Source organism: Cryptomeria japonica, unplaced genomic scaffold, assembly GCF_030272615.1.
Source record: "Cryptomeria japonica unplaced genomic scaffold, Sugi_1.0 HiC_scaffold_132, whole genome shotgun sequence".
NCBI classification, from domain to species: domain Eukaryota; kingdom Viridiplantae; phylum Streptophyta; class Pinopsida; order Cupressales; family Cupressaceae; genus Cryptomeria; species Cryptomeria japonica.
Window position 1 is genome coordinate 171808 of NW_026728954.1, and position 12996 is coordinate 184803.

The 12996-nt window shown below is 62.9% G+C and overlaps 2 non-coding genes across 2 annotated transcripts; both read left to right on the forward strand.

Annotated features, from left to right (window-relative positions):
* The first annotated feature begins 1014 nt into the window (after positions 1-1014).
* LOC131866118 (5S ribosomal RNA) lies at positions 1015-1133 on the forward strand. The gene has a single exon (XR_009364750.1). It is a non-coding gene; the product is annotated as a 5S ribosomal RNA (ribosomal RNA).
* A 7804-nt stretch (positions 1134-8937) lies between these two features.
* Positions 8938-9056, forward strand: LOC131866119 (5S ribosomal RNA). The gene has a single exon (XR_009364751.1). It is a non-coding gene; the product is annotated as a 5S ribosomal RNA (ribosomal RNA).
* The last annotated feature ends 3940 nt before the right edge of the window (positions 9057-12996 follow it).

The window sequence follows — 12996 nt, forward strand, 5'->3', positions numbered from 1 at the left end:
ATCCAAGGTGGGTGCCAAGGAACCAAGGTGGGTGTCTGGGTGGGTGCCGAGGTGGGAGCCAGGGTGGGTCCCAAGGTGAGTGCAAAGGTGGGTGCCAGGGTCAAGGTGAGTGCCAATGTGGGTTCCAAGGTGCCAGGGTCAGGGTGAGTGCCAATGTGGGTTCAAAGGTGCTAAGTTGGGTGCGAGGTTGGGTGCGAGGGTGGGTGGGTGCCAAGGTGTGCTAGGTGGAAGCCCGGGTGGGTCGGCATCCCATGGGTGTCGAGTTGGGTGCCTGATGGGTGCTTCTTGTCAAGTTTTAGTCGTCGGGACTCATTTCGAGCCTTAGAGGTCGTTTCTTGTCCGGTTGCCCTGTCTTCGACCTGGGAACCCAATTTTGGTCCTCGGGTCCCATTTTTTTTTGTCTCGCATCCCACTTTTGGCCTGTGGCCTTTTCGGGGTCGATTCTCGTTTTGGGCATCAGAGCATGTTTCTTCTCCTAAAACCCAATATTTGTTTATTAAGTCTCGGAACACATTTTTGTTCTCGTGGACCCATCATGGGTCTTGGAACGCATTTGTGGTCCTTGGGTCCCATTTTGCATCCCGAAACTTGTGTTTTGGTGCTTGATCCCTATTTTGGGTGCCCACCTTGCACCAAGTGCGCACCCGGGGCAAACCGAGCGCCTTGGTGCACCGGGGCAAGATCGAGCGTGCACCCGAGGCGCCCCGAACATGCACCAAGGTGCACTCGGCCCACATGTGAGCGCAGGTCGTTGCGCCCGAGGTGGTGTGTGGGCACCGCGTTGCAGACGGGACACTGCACGCACACGACGCCCCCTCCAGGTGCACGCACGTAGGCCGGGCCGGGTGCACACCCGACGCCCTAGCAAGGTGCGCGCACCCGGGCAGGGCTCACACTTGGCGAACGGGGCGCACTTCGCGAGGGAGGGTGTGCACCTCGACGGGGGTGGGTGGCCGGGGTGGATTCGCACGTGGGTCGCGGTTTGCTAAGTACACACTGCGACAAGCTCATAACGGGTGCGATCATACCAGCGTTAGTGCACCGGATCCCATCAGAACTCCGCAGTTAAGCGCGCTTGGGCCGGAGTAGTACTGGGATGGGTGACCTCCCGGGAAGTCCCGGTGTTGCACCCTTTTTTAGTTTTTCGCCGGGCGTCGCAATGCTATTTGAATAAACCTTTTGCCCGTTTGCGTTCTCGTCGGGGCCGGGCCGGGCCGGGGTGCGCTGCCCGCACTACCGCGCGCGCGGGGGCGACACCGAGCGCGCACCCGAGGCGCCCCGAGCACACAGGCCACGGTGCAACCCGGGCGTTGTGCGCGCACCCCGGTGCGCCCGAGGTGCTGCGCGCGCACCCAGGTGAAATCGGTGTGCACCTCGGCCAGTGCGCGCTCGGTCGAGTCGCGCACGTTGGCCAAGGTGCACGGTGATGTTTCTTACTCTAAGGTTCCGCACCAGACGCCCGGGACAGGTGAGCGAAGCTGGGCGGGGCCGGGTGCGCGGCCGGGGCAGGTGCACGCAGCTGGAGAGAGCTTTGGAGCACACTTCGGAGCGCACCAATGATGCGCTCCATTCAAAAGTTTCCTGAAAAGGCAAAAAAAGTTGAGATTATAGAATTTCCCACTTGAGAGATTGTAAAAAAAAAAAATTTAAAATGAAGGAAACGCGGGTGCCAAGGTGTGCGCAGCCCAGCCAAGGTGTGCGCACCAAGGCGCCCACCCTGGCGAAGGTGCACGCAAGGTGCGCACCCGAGGCAAACCGGACAATTAACCCAACTTTCGACTTCGCGCGCACCTTGGAGCGCACTTCGGAGCGCTCCTTGGTGCGCACCAATCTTGGGCACCTCGGAGTGCACCATGGCGCCCACCAAGGTGCGCACCCGGGGCAAACCGAGCTCCGACTTCGTGCGCACCTTGGAGCGCACGAAAGGTGCGCACCATGGCGCCCACCAAGGTGCGCAGCCCAGCCAAGGCGTGCGCATCAAGGTGCGCACCCTGGCGAAGGTGCGCACCCGGGGCAAACCGAGCTCCGACTTCGTGCGCACCTTGGAGCGCACAAAAGGTGCGCAACCCAGCCAAGGTGTGCGCACCCCGGTCAAACCGAGCTCCGAATCGTGCGCACCAGAGGTGCACGCCATCGTGCGCACCTTGGAGCACACTTCAGAGCCCTCCTTGGTGCGCGCCGATGTTGCGCACCTCGGAGCGCACCCGGGGAAAACAATGCAATTAACCCGACTTTCGACTTCGTGGGCACCTCGGAGCGCTCTCGGGTTCGCACCTCGGAGCACACCGAGGTGCGCACCTTTGATGCGCTGCCTTCACCAATTTCCAGAAAAGGCAAGAAAACATTGAGAAGGTGTGCGCACCGAGGTGCCCACCCTGGCGAAGGTGCACGCGAGGTGCGCACCCGGGGCAAACCGGGCTCCGACTTCGTGCACGCCGCACCTTGGAGCACACTTCGGAGCGCTCCTTGGTGCGCACCAGGGCGCGCAACCCAGCCGAGGTGCCCACCCCGGCGAAGGTGCACGCGAGGTGCGCACCCGGGGCAAACCGGGCTCCGACTTCGTGCACGCCATGGTGCCCACCGCGGCGAAGGTGCACGCGAGGTGCGCACCCGGGGCAAACCGGGCTCCGACTTCGTGCACGCCGCACCTTGGAGCACACTTCGGAGCGCTCCTTGGTGCGCACCATGGTGCCCACCAGGGCGCGCAACCCCGCCGAAGGTGCACGCGAGGTGCGCACCCGGGGCAAACCGGGCTCCGACTTCGTGCACGCCGCACCTTGGAGCACACTTCGGAGCGCTCCTTGGTGCGCACCATGGTGCCCACCAGGGCGCGCAACCCCGCCGAAGGTGCACGCGAGGTGCGCACCCGGGGCAAACCGGGCTCCGACTTCGTGCACGCCATGGTGCGCACCGCGGCGAAGGTGCGCACCCGGGGCAAACCGGGCTCCGACTTCGTGCACGCCGCACCTTGGAGCACACTTCGGAGCGCTCCTTGGTGCGCACCAGGGCGCGCAACCCAGCCGAGGTGCCCACCCCGGCGAAGGTGCACGCGAGGTGCGTACCCGGGGCAAACCGGGCTCCGACTTCGTGCACGCCGCACCTTGGAGCACACTTCGGAGCGCTCCTTGGTGCGCACCATGGTGCCCACCAGGCCGCGCAACCCAGCCAAGGTGTGCGCACCAAGGTGCACGCGAGGTGCGCACCCGGGGCAAACCGGGGTCCGACTTCGTGCACGCCGCACCTTGGAGCACACATCGGGGCGCTCCCGGGTTCGCACCGGCGTTGCGCACCGTGGTGGGCACCTCGGAGCACACCAAGGTGGGCAGCGAGGTGCGCACCTTTGATGCGATGCCTTCACTAATTTCCATAAAAGGCAAAAAAAAAACGAGATTTTAAAATTTCCGTTTTGAAAGATAGTGAGAAAAAGGGAATGCTGGTGCCATCTTGAGCCCGCCCTGGTGCGCAGCCCAGCCAAGGTGTGCGCACCAAGGTGCCCACCCTGGCGAAGGTGCGCGCCCGGGCAATTAACCCAACTTCCAACTTCGCGCGCGCCAGGGTGGGAGCGCACCCAACAACCGGGCCTGGGAAGAGCCAATGCGAGAAACCCCACCAAACGCTCTGACAAAAAAAGAGGGGGCGCTCCAGTAACCCCGCTTCGGAGCGCACCCTGGGCAAACCCAGCCAAGGTGCCCACCCCGGCCAAGGTGCAGGCGAGGTGCGCACCCGGGGCAAACCGGGCTCCGACAACGTGCACGCCGCACCTTGGAGCACACTTCGTAGCGCTCCCGGGTGCGCACCTCAGAGCACACCAAGGTGGGCAGCGAGGTGCGCACCTTTGATGCGCTGCCTTCACTAATTTCCAGAAAAGGCAAAAAAAAAAGGAGATTTTAAAATTTCCGTTTTGAAAGATAGTGAAAAAAACGGAACGCGCGTGCCATCTTGAGCCCGCCCTGGTGCGCAGCCCAGGTAAGGTGCCCACCCTGGCAAAGGTGCGCACCCGGGCAATTAACCCTACTTCCGACTTCGTGCGCGCCAGGGTGGCAACCGGGCCTCGGAAGAGCCAATGCGAGAAACCCCACCAAACGCTCCGACAAAAAAAGAGGCGGCGCTCCAATAACCCCGCTTCGGAGCGCAGCCGGGGCAAACCCAGCCAAGGTGCCCACCCCGACGAAGGTGCACGCGAGGTGCGCACCCGGGGCAAACCGGGCTCCGACAACGTGCACGCAGCACCTTGGAGCACACTTCGAAGCACTCCCGGGTGCCCACCGGCGTTGCGCACCGTGGTGGGCAGCGAGGTGCGCACCTTTGATGCGCTGCCTTCACTAATTTCCAGAAAAAGGCAAAAAAAAATGAGATTTTAAAATTTCCGTTTTGAAAGATAGTGAAAAAAAAGGAACGCGGGTGCCATCTTGAGCCCGCCCTGGTGCGCAGCCCAGGCAAGGCATGCGCACCAAGGTGCCCACCCGAGGTGCACACCCGGGGCAAACCGGGCTCCGACTTCGTGCAGGCCGCACCTTGGAGCACACTTCGGAGCGCTCCTTGGTGCGCACCATGGTGCCCACCAGGGCGCGCAACCCAGCCAAGGTCTGCACACTAAGGTGCCCACCCCGGCGAAGGTGCACGCGAGGTGCGCACCCGGGGCAAACCGGGCTCCGACTTCGTGCACGCCATGGTGCCCACCGCGGCGAAGGTGCACGCGAGGTGCGCACCCGGGGCAAACCGGGCTCCGACTTCGTGCACGCCGCACCTTGGAGCACACTTCGGAGCGCTCCTTGGTGCGCACCATGGTGCCCACCAGGGCGCGCAACCCAGCCAAGGTGTGCGCACCAAGGTGCACGCGAGGTGCGCACCCGGGGCAAACCGGGGTCCGACTTCGTGCACGCCGCACCTTGGAGCACACATCGGAGCGCTCCCAGGTTCGCACCAGCGTTGCGCACCTTTGATGCGCTGCCTTCACTAATTTCCAGAAAAGGCAAAAAAAAACGATATTTTAAAATTTCCGTTCTGAAAGATAGTGAAAAAAACGGAACGCGGGTGCCATCTTGAGCCCTTCCTGGTGCGCAGCCCAGGCAAGTTGTGCGCACCAAGGTGCCCACCCTGGCGGAGGTGCGCGCCCGGGGCAAACCGGGCTCCGACTTCGTGCACTGCATGGTGCCCACCAAGGCGCGCAACCCAGCCAAGGTGCCCACCGCAGCGAAGGTGCACGCGAGGTGCACACCCGGGGCAAACCGGGCTCCGACTTCGTGCACGCCGCACCTTGGAGCACACTTCAGAGCGCTCCTTGGTGCGCACCAGGGCGCGCAACCCAGCCGAGGTGCCCACCCCGGCGAAGGTGCACGCGAGGTGCGCACCCGGGGCAAACCGGGCTCCGACTTCGTGCACGCCATGGTGCCCACCGCGGCGAAGGTGCGCACCCGGGGCAAACCGGGCTCCGACTTCGTGCACGCCGCACCTTGGAGCACACTTCGGAGCGCTCCTTGGTGCGCACCATGGTGCCCACCAGGCCGCGCAACCCAGCCAAGGTGTGCGCACCAAGGTGCACGCGAGGTGCGCACCCGGGGCAAACCGGGGTCCGACTTCGTGCACGCCGCACCTTGGAGCACACATCGGGGCGCTCCCGGGTTCGCACCGGCGTTGCGCACCGTGGTGGGCACCTCGGAGCACACCAAGGTGGGCAGCGAGGTGCGCACCTTTGATGCGATGCCTTCACTAATTTCCATAAAAGGCAAAAAAAAAACGAGATTTTAAAATTTCCGTTTTGAAAGATAGTGAGAAAAAGGGAATGCTGGTGCCATCTTGAGCCCGCCCTGGTGCGCAGCCCAGCCAAGGTTTGCGCACCAAGGTGCCCACCCTGGCGAAGGTGCGCGCCCGGGCAATTAACCCAACTTCCAACTTCGCGCGCGCCAGGGTGGGAGCGCACCCAACAACCGGGCCTGGGAAGAGCCAATGCGAGAAACCCCACCAAACTCTCTGACAAAAAAAGAGGGGGCGCTCCAGTAACCCCGCTTCGGAGCGCACCCTGGGCAAACCCAGCCAAGGTGCCCACCCCGGCCAAGGTGCAGGCGAGGTGCGCACCCGGGGCAAACCGGGCTCCGACAACGTGCACGCCGCACCTTGGAGCACACTTCGTAGCGCTCCCGGGTGCGCACCTCAGAGCACACCAAGGTGGGCAGCGAGGTGCGCACCTTTGATGCGCTGCCTTCACTAATTTCCAGAAAAGGCAAAAAAAAAAGGAGATTTTAAAATTTCCGTTTTGAAAGATAGTGAAAAAAACGGAACGCGCGTGCCATCTTGAGCCCGCCCTGGTGCGCAGCCCAGGTAAGGTGCCACCCTGGCAAAGGTGCGCACCCGGGCAATTAACCCTACTTCCGACTTCGTGCGCGCCAGGGTGGCAACCGGGCCTCGGAAGAGCCAATGCGAGAAACCCCACCAAACGCTCCGACAAAAAAAGAGGCGGCGCTCCAATAACCCCGCTTCGGAGCGCAGCCGGGGCAAACCAAGCCAAGGTGCCCACCCCGACGAAGGTGCACGCGAGGTGCGCACCCGGGGCAAACCGGGCTCCGACAACGTGCACGCAGCACCTTGGAGCACACTTCGAAGCACTCCCGGGTGCCCACCGGCGTTGCGCACCGTGGTGGGCAGCGAGGTGCGCACCTTTGATGCGCTGCCTTCACTAATTTCCAGAAAAAGGCAAAAAAAAATGAGATTTTAAAATTTCCGTTTTGAAAGATAGTGAAAAAAAAGGAACGCGGGTGCCATCTTGAGCCCGCCCTGGTGCGCAGCCCAGGCAAGGCATGCGCACCAAGGTGCCCACCCGAGGTGCACACCCGGGGCAAACCGGGCTCCGACTTCGTGCAGGCCGCACCTTGGAGCACACTTCGGAGCGCTCCTTGGTGCGCACCATGGTGCCCACCAGGGCGCACCCGAGGCAAACCGGGCTCCGACTTCGTGCACGCCGCACCTTGGAGCACACATCGGAGCGCTCCCAGGTTCGCACCAGCGTTGCGCACCTTTGATGCGCTGCCTTCACTAATTTCCAGAAAAGGCAAAAAAAAACGATATTTTAAAATTTCCGTTCTGAAAGATAGTGAAAAAAACGGAACGCGGGTGCCATCTTGAGCCCTTCCTGATGCGCAGCCCAGGCAAGTTGTGCGCACCAAGGTGCCCACCCTGGCGGAGGTGCGCGCCCGGGGCAAACCGGGCTCCGACTTCGTGCACTGCATGGTGCCCACCAAGGCGCGCAACCCAGCCAAGGTGCCCACCGCAGCGAAGGTGCACGCGAGGTGCGCACCCGAGGTGCACACCCGGGGCAAACCGGGCTCCGACTTCGTGCACGCCGCACCTTGGAGCACACTTCAGAGCGCTCCTTGGTACGCACCAGGGCGCGCAACCCAGCCAAGGTGCTCACCCCGGCGAAGGTGCACGCGAGGTGCGCACCCGGGGCAAACCGGGCTCGGACTTCGTGCACGCCGCACCTTGGAGCACACATCGGAGCGCTCCCGGGTTCGCACCAGCATTGCGCACCTTTGATGCGCTGCCTTCACTAATTTCCAGAAAAGGCAAAAAAAAGAAAAAAATGAGATTTTAAAATTTCCGTTTTGAAAGATAGTGAAAAAAACGGAACGCGGGTGCCATCTTGAGCCCGCCCTGGTGTGCAGCCCAGGCAAGTTGTGCGCACCAAGGCACCCACCCTGGCCAAGGTGGGTCACGGGGTGGGTCCTAGGGTGGGTAACGGGGTGGGTACTAAGGTGCGTGCCAAGGTGGGTCATAGGGTGGGTGCCAAGGTGGGCACCAGGGTGGGTGTGCACCAACCCTAGCCAGGGTAGGTCACGGGGTGGTTGTCGGGGTGGGCGTCAAGGAGCCAAGGTGGGTGGCAAGTAGCCAAGTTGCGTGCCAAGGTGGGTGTCGGGGTGGGTGCCAAGGATCCAAGGTGGGTGCCAAGGAACCAAGGTGGGTGTCTGGGTGGGTGCCGAGGTGGGAGCCAGGGTGGGTCCCAAGGTGAGTGCAAAGGTGGGTGCCAGGGTCAAGGTGAGTGCCAATGTGGGTTCCAAGGTGCCAGGGTCAGGGTGAGTGCCAATGTGGGTTCAAAGGTGCTAAGTTGGGTGCGAGGTTGGGTGCGAGGGTGGGTGGGTGCCAAGGTGTGCTAGGTGGAAGCCCGGGTGGGTCGGCATCCCATGGGTGTCGAGTTGGGTGCCTGATGGGTGCTTCTTGTCAAGTTTTAGTCGTCGGGACTCATTTCGAGCCTTAGAGGTCGTTTCTTGTCCGGTTGCCCTGTCTTCGACCTGGGAACCCAATTTTGGTCCTCGGGTCCCATTTTTTTTTGTCTCGCATCCCACTTTTGGCCTGTGGCCTTTTCGGGGTCGATTCTCGTTTTGGGCATCAGAGCATGTTTCTTCTCCTAAAACCCAATATTTGTTTATTAAGTCTCGGAACACATTTTTGTTCTCGTGGACCCATCATGGGTCTTGGAACGCATTTGTGGTCCTTGGGTCCCATTTTGCATCCCGAAACTTGTGTTTTGGTGCTTGATCCCTATTTTGGGTGCCCACCTTGCACCAAGTGCGCACCCGGGGCAAACCGAGCGCCTTGGTGCACCGGGGCAAGATCGAGCGTGCACCCGAGGCGCCCCGAACATGCACCAAGGTGCACTCGGCCCACATGTGAGCGCAGGTCGTTGCGCCCGAGGTGGTGTGTGGGCACCGCGTTGCAGACGGGACACTGCACGCACACGACGCCCCCTCCAGGTGCACGCACGTAGGCCGGGCCGGGTGCACACCCGACGCCCTAGCAAGGTGCGCGCACCCGGGCAGGGCTCACACTTGGCGAACGGGGCGCACTTCGCGAGGGAGGGTGTGCACCTCGACGGGGGTGGGTGGCCGGGGTGGATTCGCACGTGGGTCGCGGTTTGCTAAGTACACACTGCGACAAGCTCATAACGGGTGCGATCATACCAGCGTTAGTGCACCGGATCCCATCAGAACTCCGCAGTTAAGCGCGCTTGGGCCGGAGTAGTACTGGGATGGGTGACCTCCCGGGAAGTCCCGGTGTTGCACCCTTTTTTAGTTTTTCGCCGGGCGTCGCAATGCTATTTGAATAAACCTTTTGCCCGTTTGCGTTCTCGTCGGGGCCGGGCCGGGCCGGGGTGCGCTGCCCGCACTACCGCGCGCGCGGGGGCGACACCGAGCGCGCACCCGAGGCGCCCCGAGCACACAGGCCACGGTGCAACCCGGGCGTTGTGCGCGCACCCCGGTGCGCCCGAGGTGCTGCGCGCGCACCCAGGTGAAATCGGTGTGCACCTCGGCCAGTGCGCGCTCGGTCGAGTCGCGCACGTTGGCCAAGGTGCACGGTGATGTTTCTTACTCTAAGGTTCCGCACCAGACGCCCGGGACAGGTGAGCGAAGCTGGGCGGGGCCGGGTGCGCGGCCGGGGCAGGTGCACGCAGCTGGAGAGAGCTTTGGAGCACACTTCGGAGCGCACCAATGATGCGCTCCATTCAAAAGTTTCCTGAAAAGGCAAAAAAAGTTGAGATTATAGAATTTCCCACTTGAGAGATTGTAAAAAAAAAAAATTTAAAATGAAGGAAACGCGGGTGCCAAGGTGTGCGCAGCCCAGCCAAGGTGTGCGCACCAAGGCGCCCACCCTGGCGAAGGTGCACGCAAGGTGCGCACCCGAGGCAAACCGGACAATTAACCCAACTTTCGACTTCGCGCGCACCTTGGAGCGCACTTCGGAGCGCTCCTTGGTGCGCACCAATCTTGGGCACCTCGGAGTGCACCATGGCGCCCACCAAGGTGCGCACCCGGGGCAAACCGAGCTCCGACTTCGTGCGCACCTTGGAGCGCACGAAAGGTGCGCACCATGGCGCCCACCAAGGTGCGCAGCCCAGCCAAGGCGTGCGCATCAAGGTGCGCACCCTGGCGAAGGTGCGCACCCGGGGCAAACCGAGCTCCGACTTCGTGCGCACCTTGGAGCGCACAAAAGGTGCGCAACCCAGCCAAGGTGTGCGCACCCCGGTCAAACCGAGCTCCGAATCGTGCGCACCAGAGGTGCACGCCATCGTGCGCACCTTGGAGCACACTTCGGAGCCCTCCTTGGTGCGCGCCGATGTTGCGCACCTCGGAGCGCACCCGGGGAAAACAATGCAATTAACCCGACTTTCGACTTCGTGGGCACCTCGGAGCGCTCTCGGGTTCGCACCTCGGAGCACACCGAGGTGCGCACCTTTGATGCGCTGCCTTCACCAATTTCCAGAAAAGGCAAGAAAACATTGAGAAGGTGTGCGCACCGAGGTGCCCACCCTGGCGAAGGTGCACGCGAGGTGCGCACCCGGGGCAAACCGGGCTCCGACTTCGTGCACGCCGCACCTTGGAGCACACTTCGGAGCGCTCCTTGGTGCGCACCAGGGCGCGCAACCCAGCCGAGGTGCCCACCCCGGCGAAGGTGCACGCGAGGTGCGCACCCGGGGCAAACCGGGCTCCGACTTCGTGCACGCCATGGTGCCCACCGCGGCGAAGGTGCACGCGAGGTGCGCACCCGGGGCAAACCGGGCTCCGACTTCGTGCACGCCGCACCTTGGAGCACACTTCGGAGCGCTCCTTGGTGCGCACCATGGTGCCCACCAGGGCGCGCAACCCCGCCGAAGGTGCACGCGAGGTGCGCACCCGGGGCAAACCGGGCTCCGACTTCGTGCACGCCGCACCTTGGAGCACACTTCGGAGCGCTCCTTGGTGCGCACCATGGTGCCCACCAGGGCGCGCAACCCCGCCGAAGGTGCACGCGAGGTGCGCACCCGGGGCAAACCGGGCTCCGACTTCGTGCACGCCATGGTGCGCACCGCGGCGAAGGTGCGCACCCGGGGCAAACCGGGCTCCGACTTCGTGCACGCCGCACCTTGGAGCACACTTCGGAGCGCTCCTTGGTGCGCACCAGGGCGCGCAACCCAGCCGAGGTGCCCACCCCGGCGAAGGTGCACGCGAGGTGCGTACCCGGGGCAAACCGGGCTCCGACTTCGTGCACGCCGCACCTTGGAGCACACTTCGGAGCGCTCCTTGGTGCGCACCATGGTGCCCACCAGGCCGCGCAACCCAGCCAAGGTGTGCGCACCAAGGTGCACGCGAGGTGCGCACCCGGGGCAAACCGGGGTCCGACTTCGTGCACGCCGCACCTTGGAGCACACATCGGGGCGCTCCCGGGTTCGCACCGGCGTTGCGCACCGTGGTGGGCACCTCGGAGCACACCAAGGTGGGCAGCGAGGTGCGCACCTTTGATGCGATGCCTTCACTAATTTCCATAAAAGGCAAAAAAAAAACGAGATTTTAAAATTTCCGTTTTGAAAGATAGTGAGAAAAAGGGAATGCTGGTGCCATCTTGAGCCCGCCCTGGTGCGCAGCCCAGCCAAGGTGTGCGCACCAAGGTGCCCACCCTGGCGAAGGTGCGCGCCCGGGCAATTAACCCAACTTCCAACTTCGCGCGCGCCAGGGTGGGAGCGCACCCAACAACCGGGCCTGGGAAGAGCCAATGCGAGAAACCCCACCAAACGCTCTGACAAAAAAAGAGGGGGCGCTCCAGTAACCCCGCTTCGGAGCGCACCCTGGGCAAACCCAGCCAAGGTGCCCACCCCGGCCAAGGTGCAGGCGAGGTGCGCACCCGGGGCAAACCGGGCTCCGACAACGTGCACGCCGCACCTTGGAGCACACTTCGTAGCGCTCCCGGGTGCGCACCTCAGAGCACACCAAGGTGGGCAGCGAGGTGCGCACCTTTGATGCGCTGCCTTCACTAATTTCCAGAAAAGGCAAAAAAAAAAGGAGATTTTAAAATTTCCGTTTTGAAAGATAGTGAAAAAAACGGAACGCGCGTGCCATCTTGAGCCCGCCCTGGTGCGCAGCCCAGGTAAGGTGCCCACCCTGGCAAAGGTGCGCACCCGGGCAATTAACCCTACTTCCGACTTCGTGCGCGCCAGGGTGGCAACCGGGCCTCGGAAGAGCCAATGCGAGAAACCCCACCAAACGCTCCGACAAAAAAAGAGGCGGCGCTCCAATAACCCCGCTTCGGAGCGCAGCCGGGGCAAACCCAGCCAAGGTGCCCACCCCGACGAAGGTGCACGCGAGGTGCGCACCCGGGGCAAACCGGGCTCCGACAACGTGCACGCAGCACCTTGGAGCACACTTCGAAGCACTCCCGGGTGCCCACCGGCGTTGCGCACCGTGGTGGGCAGCGAGGTGCGCACCTTTGATGCGCTGCCTTCACTAATTTCCAGAAAAAGGCAAAAAAAAATGAGATTTTAAAATTTCCGTTTTGAAAGATAGTGAAAAAAAAGGAACGCGGGTGCCATCTTGAGCCCGCCCTGGTGCGCAGCCCAGGCAAGGCATGCGCACCAAGGTGCCCACCCGAGGTGCACACCCGGGGCAAACCGGGCTCCGACTTCGTGCAGGCCGCACCTTGGAGCACACTTCGGAGCGCTCCTTGGTGCGCACCATGGTGCCCACCAGGGCGCGCAACCCAGCCAAGGTCTGCACACTAAGGTGCCCACCCCGGCGAAGGTGCACGCGAGGTGCGCACCCGGGGCAAACCGGGCTCCGACTTCGTGCACGCCATGGTGCCCACCGCGGCGAAGGTGCACGCGAGGTGCGCACCCGGGGCAAACCGGGCTCCGACTTCGTGCACGCCGCACCTTGGAGCACACTTCGGAGCGCTCCTTGGTGCGCACCATGGTGCCCACCAGGGCGCGCAACCCAGCCAAGGTGTGCGCACCAAGGTGCACGCGAGGTGCGCACCCGGGGCAAACCGGGGTCCGACTTCGTGCACGCCGCACCTTGGAGCACACATCGGAGCGCTCCCAGGTTCGCACCAGCGTTGCGCACCTTTGATGCGCTGCCTTCACTAATTTCCAGAAAAGGCAAAAAAAAACGATATTTTAAAATTTCCGTTCTGAAAGATAGTGAAAAAAACGGAACGCGGGTGCCATCTTGAGCCCTTCCTGGTGCGCAGCCCAGGCAA